General features: G+C 37.4%; 1 protein-coding gene across 1 annotated transcript in view; it reads right to left on the minus strand.

The window, feature by feature from the left end:
* Nucleotides 1-8,738, minus strand: part of chrm3b (cholinergic receptor, muscarinic 3b) — a 125,247-nt gene extending 116,509 nt beyond the window's left edge. The window contains exon 1 of the mRNA XM_088609935.1: nt 8,350-8,738. The gene's annotated coding sequence lies outside the window, so the exon portion shown is untranslated. The remainder of the gene's footprint in view (nt 1-8,349) is intronic.
* Between the last annotated feature and the right edge of the window lie 461 nt (nt 8,739-9,199).

Below are 9,199 nucleotides of genomic sequence, written 5' to 3' on the forward strand. Positions count from 1 at the left end.
CTGGCAGCTTTCATCCTGATAGACCTCTACACACTAATAGGATAGGACACTATTAATTGGCTAGTGTATTCCTCAGGTATAATTCTTCCCTGACACAGGAGTGCCCTTTTAAAGAAGCTTAACTACAAAATTAAAGGTTAGTCAATAATAAGAATTTCCTTTATCTCTTAGACAAGCGTAAGTGTCATAAGCATATGACACTGGGGGAAGTGCAAGACCGCTTTAGAGAATAAGTTCCTTAATTTCCTTCACTTATGGTGTCTGAAATCTCCATTAAGAAGCGGCTTTACTTGTTTTGGAGAATATGCCCTATTAAACTGGAACATTTGATTAATGTTAGAGAAGTCCTGACAGGAACGTAGTGACATGACGGCATCAGCTTATTTCTTCCAAAAAATAACCCTCACATTATAATCACTAAATAGGCATAACATCATTCATAGTTTCTGTCTCCATTCACAAATGCATGCAATCTGCTCCCATTTTCACACAAGCAATTTGACAGATGGAAAATAATGTGAAGCATCAGTAAAAACCACACACACTTTTTTGAAAGCTGAGATCAATCGTGAGAATGATTTCATACTAAGGTACAGTATGGCATATTTACAGTATGTGACATTACAATAATTAAATGATTAAGTTATAGTATTTGAAACAAATGTTACATTGATCAAAATAAAATGTGGATTCTATTACAATTTGCTCAGATGAGGCATCCAGTATATACTGTACAGTGATAATTCATAAATGGATGAATATACAGTACAGGTATTTCTGTTTTCTCTGTTTCTGTTATTTGAAGTGTGGATCTACCATAGGGATCACTGAAAGGAACAAGAAGGAACGGTGTCTATTGGTTGTACCGTTAATTCATTCAATATATAAGGGAGAAAATAAAAAACACAGAATAGTTTCTAAAATGATTTCAAAAATACAATTCAAATTCAAATTTATCCACTGAGTAAAGCTAGAGCATTTTAATAGCTTCAGTAAAAATAAATTAATTTTAGGCCCTGATTTAAACACATTCCTTGGTTCTTTGATAAATGAATTATCTAACACATATTAAAAATCACATTATGAGACCTGTTTCTCACAATGTTTCTGAGACACAGAGCAGGGTGTCTAAGGGAGAATATCATGTTGGCCTTTGGATTCCTCTGGGTTTAGGAAAACTGTGGCTAATTCACCTCAACACACTAAACCCTACTGAGCTGGAAACCAGCATAGAAATTAATGGAGCCAAAATGTTCTCGGTTTGAATCACTAGCTCAGAAACATCTGCTGATTTGGTCTATAGAGTGAAAAAAGGATCTGGTTCAAAACTGCAAATGAAAAAATGCACATTCATCTTCCTTCATGGCTACATTAGAGTGATGAGCTGAAACAACAAAATAAACAGAGCCCACTGTAAAGACAAAAAAAAAGACACAAGTGTCCCTGCAGTATGCATAGTATGGAAGTGTGGAGACGTTTGCACATGAATGACTCTGACATGGGAAGGGAAATAAAGTTCCAGGAGCAATCTGTAACTTTATTGATAGGTGAAACACAAAATAAATCAGTAGTCTTCTTCAGATGAAACACCACTAGGCTTACAAACACAATACTCACCATCATTTTCAGATGGTCTTCTGACCACAATTACTATAAAACACCATCTATCCACACCCCAAATGAAAAATCACAATCTTCTAATTTAATCAGCAATACAATCAGTGAGCTATTTACAAAGACTCTTAAAGTGATATTGGTGGCCTCTACTGGCAGCCCCAGGTCATTACAATTCCATCAGAGAGACCACCACAATAAAAAAAATATCATTTAAATCCTTGGTTACACAGGAATTGAGTGAAGAGTTTTACTGAACACACAAATGGTTAAATTTGTTCTTTTTACCAGAACAACTAAAAATAGTACATTAGCACACTGATTTAGGCAGGGAGATTTGGAAAGCAACTTCATAACTATGTGCCTAAGGATCTGCACCTGTGGCTGGAAGGTTGCCGGTTTGTATCCCGCGGCCAGCAGAGGAATCCTACTCCGCTGGGCCCCTGAGCAAGGCCCTTAAACCCAGCAGCTCCGGGAGTGCTGTACAATGGCTGACCCAGTGCTCTGACCCCCAGCTTCTCTCCCCTCCTGCGTGTCTCATGGAGAGCAAGCTGGGGTATGTGAAAAGACAAATTCCTAATACAAGAAATCGTATATGACCAATAAAGTAATCTTTTAAAAACAAAAATAATGCATGATGTCTACATCCCCACAATCTCTTTTGTTACAGGACAACAATACTTTTCACATTAATATGAGCACATTTCTGATAAATGGATTAAATTAATGGAACTTATCTCTCAGGAAGAATATGGCAAATCTGAATACAAACCACACTGCAAATCCCTTGTAGCAGTAGTACTTTAAATAAATGAAGCTTCAAAAGCATGTATGTTGGAGACAATCCAGTCTTTACAGATTGCAATGAATATTGAAAGAATTTACAAATACACCGTGTTCTTTACGAGTGTTAAAAAGTTTTTTTTTTCCTTAAAGAATATTTATAGTTGTTACTGTTAATTTATGGTTTATATATTCCTTCTCCTCATTTCATTTTAAGGTTTTCTAAAGGTATAAGATAATACCAAAATTTAAACATTATCTTAAAAATAAACACAGGCAGCCTATAAGGATACTGGAACAATAAAAGCACAAATCCATTAAAAAATTATCTAGTCTGTTCTGAGGACATTGCTTCTCAACCATTCCCCAGCAGACTCTTTTATATAGCCTTGTTTCTCTGTGTAACATGTCTCATGCCTTAATAGATATGATGACACATCAAAGTGAAGTGTGCTTATTAAATCAATCCAACATTGAATAGGAAATCATGGCATGTTTAGAAAAAATAAGCATATGACAGACCCTGGACCCCAATATCTGCAATGTCATCTTTCACAGATAGTGATGTGCACCAATGTCAGAGAGAATAGAAGTGCTAGGTCTTATGAATAACGATGAGTCTTGTCCATGATCCTTTCAGACCTGCAGGTGTTTCTCATGTGTTTCCATCCAGCCAGATTCTCTTTTTGCCTAAATGAATTGTCTAACACATTTATCACCATCATGCTGTCAGATCTCATCACACTTCCCTAATTCAGGCACTAATGGGCTATCCGAAACACATAGAGTGGAATGTGTCTGAACGATGGGTTCTAAGGAAATGTGCTGCAGGAGGAAATGCTGTCGGATCAATGTAGTAGCAGGGAGATAGAGGTTTCTCCCTAGTAGCTTAAAGAGCTCTAGAAAACCCACAGACACACTGGTCCTCCAGGACCAAGTTTGGACCATCCTTGTTTAACTTTACACATGCAACCGAAACAGCCACAGTCTAGGAAGACAAATCACAATGTATATGAATTTGTGTCAAACTCAATGGCTAAAACAACAAGAACAGCATTAATGGACATATTTAATATGACAAAAAATGCTGTAATGGAAGGTCATACGGAAATTCACCTGTGGTACAACCAAATTAATAAATAATTGTAATAATCATAATTTAATTTACCAGAGATTTTCAAGAACCTCAAAGCACTGAAGACTCAATACAGTTATTTGGAAAAAAAATGTGAGGAAATTAAACCTACATTTTGGTCAAGACCCACAACACCTGTGCTAATCAGTCTCTTGTCCACCCTGTGGCTATGTGCTGAACTAGCGCTGGTAGAAACTGAAATACATCTATGGTATTCTGTTTAGGTACTGAATGAATGTAAAGTACTGCAGGTTAACAGCATTTGAAGTTTCTGATACTTTGATATGCTGTTGTACAACACAGTCAAACCAGCGGGGTTTAGAATGCCTTGGTATTCGTGAACTCTATAATAGTCTCAGAGTGACAGGAAAAACAATTGCTACAGTAGATCTTTTCATGTGAAAACTGAAAACTAAAAAGAGACTTCTAACAAAACCACAAAAATCCATCTTCTTTGGTACTATAATTGCAGACTATGATATGAGAAGAAGTATTGTTTTTTACAAGACCACACATGTTTTATTCCATGTGATTACAGTAACTACAGTGTGTGAAAGTTATTCTTTTGATAATGATAATACATTTTAATTGTTATCTAATTAATTGGTTTTCTGTCAAGAGGTTATAGTTGTCTAATGAAAAATAATTGCAATTTACAGACAAATCACTCACTTAGATAACATTTATTAAACAGTACAGAATTTTAAATTATAGCACATTAAATAAGAAGTTCCATATTACACATTATTTAGCTGAGCACTAGCTCTGACACTGTAGTGGTATTTTTACTTATAGAACTGAATGACATATCATAAATGCATTTTTTTACCCAATTATAAGCAAAATCTAACTCTAAGAGAATGCAACCCCAGGATCACATCTCAGAGCTTTCCGATATTAAAGTTTGCTCTTTCACTACTCTTGCCCCCACAAAAATTCATTCCATTGACTTCAAAATACACTCATTTCTGGATATCAAACAGGTGAAGTGTCACTTTCACTGCAAATATTTTCAACAAATTACTCCAGTTGATTCATTGTCTGAGTAATTTCCTTTCTACTGCTGCCATACTTAACATTCATGGGACTAGTTTCAAGAAATATCCTTACAAAACTATAGAATGCCAAAACTCATAATAACATTTTCTGGTATCAAGTACTGCCTGACTGCAGTATATTGATATGATTCCACAGCTACAGTACATATACAGTACAGGTACTGTATCTCAGGGGTGTCCACTACCGAACCAGCAGACCAGTCCTCCAGGACATCTCAGCTCTAAACAAGTCAAATCAACAGATCAATGGATGAATGGGACCAGTTATACAGCTTCTCTCAAGTGCTTTAACGAGATCTAGAGATTTCACGTACAGTACACACAGGCCCTCTGGGAGTCTGGTTGGACCACCCTAGTTTAACTGTACTTACTGTACAGAGTACGACTGAAACAGCCACAGCCTTAGGAAACAAAAGATAATGCTGATGAATTTGTGTCCAACTCAATGGCAATAAAAAGAAAAACAAGAACAGCATTATTGGAAACATTTAATGCAAACAAACAGTTTTAGAATGGAAGGAAGAAGCAACTCTAATTGCAAACATACAACTAGTAACATTCAGGTGCATTACATGTGACTCACTTTATGCTCCCTAATGAGCAATGATTGTTTTTTTAAATGTGATCGATGGGCTGTTAAGAACAATGTAGGCAGTATACAGCAAATGCAGATACTTTAATTGCATTTTGGAAATAAAGAAATGCTTAAAACACAAATAAAATACCAGACAGAAGCAATAATGGGAGCCCATTTATGAAGTAATAATACTTCTCAGTTCCAATGGCAGAGCAAGTAAAGAACAGCAAACTGCAATAAAGCAGTATTTCCGGACGGGTTTTAAAAATTACCTCAGCAAATGAACAGTGTAATGCAGGTCCAAAAATGACATCAGATCATCTACCTTTCCATTCCTTCAGTTCATGCATTCCTAATTAGTACTTTCCTTTTACATTTGTCATTCTATTCCACCATATGCCAGCGCTATTTGGCCGATATTGGTGGGATCACTAAAGACTCCTGGTCCCAGTCAACAGGCAGACCAACTACAGTATATCTGGGATTCAGGCCTCCTTCTATCGTCCAGGAGGAGGCTTTATGGAAGAAACTGCTCATAACCTCCTTTCTCAGACTACTCTTAACTAGAAGCCAGATTGAATCATAGATATTTTCTGCAGGGAGGCTCATTTCTTTCTTTTTTTACTGCAAGTTAAAATAATAGCACTCTGGTGCCAAGTCCATGGATATTCAGGGAGCACTTGCAGGAAACAATACTGAGCACTAAGCTTCCATGGTCCATTTATTTTAGGACAGTTGGCTGTGCTGGAGACGTTCCTGATAATGACCCTTTTCATTACACCAGGACAGATTCAGTATACATTTAAATTTTCTCTATAAAAGCCGATGTTTAGTTAAGCGATTTATGCATTGCGGGGCTAAGATTAAGGTTTAAGAAGGATTCTGTTTACAGTAAGTGGCAGCATGAATCTCCATTCCTCCAACAAGAAATATGGACAGTAATTGCTCAGCGAGAAGCCTTTTACAAGGGTCAAAATTTCACAAGATATGACAGAAAATGTTCAAGCTTCTGCGCCAGCAAGAACCCCTGTCCAACAGAGTGTGTTTGGGAGGGTCTCAAGTCACAAGCTGAAAATATTTCATTTGCTGAAATTGTGAAGAATCAGAACACCAGGGACCCATCCTGTGACTTCTCGACATCTATTATTGTCATCATCCAGTGATATAGCCATGAAACGTCAACAATTCCATAAACACTTTAACAGCAGGAAGTGTGTTCATTGTTGTCTTCCACAGATGGTGTAGGAAACCCAACTGTCTACTGAGGGCACTCATACCTGACATAAAAACATGCAATACATAATTATTAAATACAACTGTGAAATAGGTTTTGCACAGTATGATATTTTTTCGTGCTGTTTTTTTAAAGAATAAAGGATGGTACTGTATCTTCTAACACAAAAGGGAAAAAATCATTACCATTGTTTGTCAATGTTCATTACACTTTAAGTACTGTATAAAGGGATTAAAAATCATTCTGATGATTTTCATGGTTTGATTGTCAAAAATCATTTTGAGAAAAACAAAGCAACGACGACCTCCTGTATCATAGTCTGAGATTTTATTTCAGAAAATACCCAACTCTGTGTGGGGAAAAAAACGTTTGCAGCTTGTATCTACTGTAGATACGGTATATATTAGTTATTTAAAAGTTTATTTTCATTATTTCATTATCTAATATATAGTAATTCTTACAAGACCGAGGACCACTCACGCTTTAAGAACATTCTTACGAAAATAAGCTATACCTAAAGAGGTATTGTAAATTCGGTGAATCCCTGGTTAGCCTACTGTATAAATCAAACTGATTAATTACACCGTCTGTTAATTAGATTAACCTTATATTCAAAGCCACCAAAGAAAGCAGATTTTGAGAATTGTATACACTATGTGCAACTTTTTAAAACAATAATGCAGAATGGTCGCCATCATTTAAATATATGAAAAACAAAAAATAATGGAACCCCTTAACTGACGGCGGTTATTTTGTTCACATTTCTGGTGTGTCTTGCGTTTCTTTCTGGATACGGTGTCTATCTTTAGGTTTTCTGATAATCCATTGTGTGATGGGACATGATTTAAATGACAATCCGATTATGTTTATCATTACGTTATTTGGAATGGTCAATAAATACAGAGGCTAGATTAACGGAGGGTCTTTTTTTCTCTTAAAAGCGATGAATCATGATCTACCTGTAACCAAAAGGTACATAAAAAACCCACAGCAGGCTTTTCGGGGTTTAGAAAATAATCAGTCAAGGGTCCTGCCAGTTCAGGACTCCAGCAGACAAACGATCAAAATAGCATCTCCAGGACGCGCACCGGTGCCATGGTAGTGCTGGGGTTTCACTGCGCAAAATGTTACAAATTACATTATTGAATTTAGGGGACGAATTATTTACTTTTTAACAAAAATACAAGCAAGCGGATAGTAATAACGTATCTTTCAGCCTACAAAGTACAGAAGTTGGTACTCATGCGTACTCTAGCCAGTTGTTTTGACACTTGTCCAGCGGTTCGTGAATGACTATAGCATAAAGGTATTCTTCTGAACTGAGTCCACACGGCACACGACAGCTTGAGCACTTGTTACTTCTCCCCGCTCAAAGAATGAATTCTGGTACAGCGAATTAGAGGGGAAAAAGATTGTTTCTGTCTTGCGCGGGGTACCTTCGTCAGGAACATCGCTATGCAAATACCAATGAGATTTTATTCTTCACTACAATAGATCATATGCTTAAAAATGACATTTTCCCTCCGTTTTTATTGTCTCGACGACATCGCAAACTAGTTTATCCAGCTGTTTGAATGTTTTTATTTATAACAGACACTCAGGATCACAATAATAATAAACGGTTTAACAAGAAGCCGATAAACGCAGGTACAGTCTTAATACTGTATACTGTACATGGCACTAGAGTACGTTTCAAGATGCGCCAACAAAATACTTAATTTCTGATTTATAATGGGATGGTAACTTTTAGTATTGTCTCGTAAAAGCCTGTGCATTCACAACTTCTGTAAGTAATAACGAAAAAGCATTAATCACTTTTTCCTCCGTACGTCCTCAGCGCACAAACCAACTTGTGCAAAATCAAGTCCATTTTACTTTAATAAATCCACACGCCGATGTCTCCAAACCTGCGCAATGACATGACCAGATTCAAACACACAGAGCTTACCTTTTGGTCTTCCGAATCACAGATAGCGCCTGAAGCAATGTCGTACAACAACCAAGAGCCACTTTTCTCTCTGACTGCTCACACAGTCCAGTCCACTCGCGTTAGATCCACCGGGTACTGCAGTTCAGTCTCAAGTCTGGCACAGCTGCAGCCCTAAGTACTGTATTTAACACAGCAGTTCGCACCTCCTCGCCCTGCACTACCGCCTGTTGTTCTTCTGCTCCAGCTCACTTGACCACTACTGGAATCAATGTCCGAGAGCGCCGGAGCAGTGCCTCTCTCCCCGGGTTCCGGCGATTGGCCGTAGAGGCAATGACGCAGTCAAGCAGGTGTCACACCCGTCAAATATTAGTTGAGCTGCTTTCACGAGAGTCCACTCTCCATTGGGTGCTTTCAAAGTGATTGACGAGTGCCGTTTTGATCTTCGTGTTTTTTTTTTTGTCAATGGAACAAAAGCAGCGCCTGTTTTAAACAGCTTTGTTAATATTGAGAACGTTCCCGCGATCTGCATTTAAGGATGGCGACAGCAGACCTCGACGTTGTCATGCAGCGCAAGATTGGCACACAGGTCCTAACGAGGCGCTCGCAACTTTTTTCGAACCCTTACCAATAAAAAAAAAATGGGACTTTTCGTGAATGGTGTAAAAAGTCAAATAAAAATGAAAACGTAAATATCAAGTACTGTACTGAAAAAACAGCAACAACAACTGGGCAATGAGCGGTGAAAATAGTTAAAATGAGAAAGTACAGCAACAATTTCAGAAATAAATAAAGGAGAAAAAAACGAAATGACTTTAATTTCTGAAAAGACTCGTATTAAGAAAAGCAGGAGAACAGGAACTGCTGTAAG

The sequence above is a fragment of the Lepisosteus platostomus genome, chromosome 17 (assembly GCF_059453375.1).
Source record: "Lepisosteus platostomus isolate fLepPlt1 chromosome 17, fLepPlt1.hap1, whole genome shotgun sequence".
NCBI lineage: Eukaryota > Metazoa > Chordata > Actinopteri > Semionotiformes > Lepisosteidae > Lepisosteus > Lepisosteus platostomus.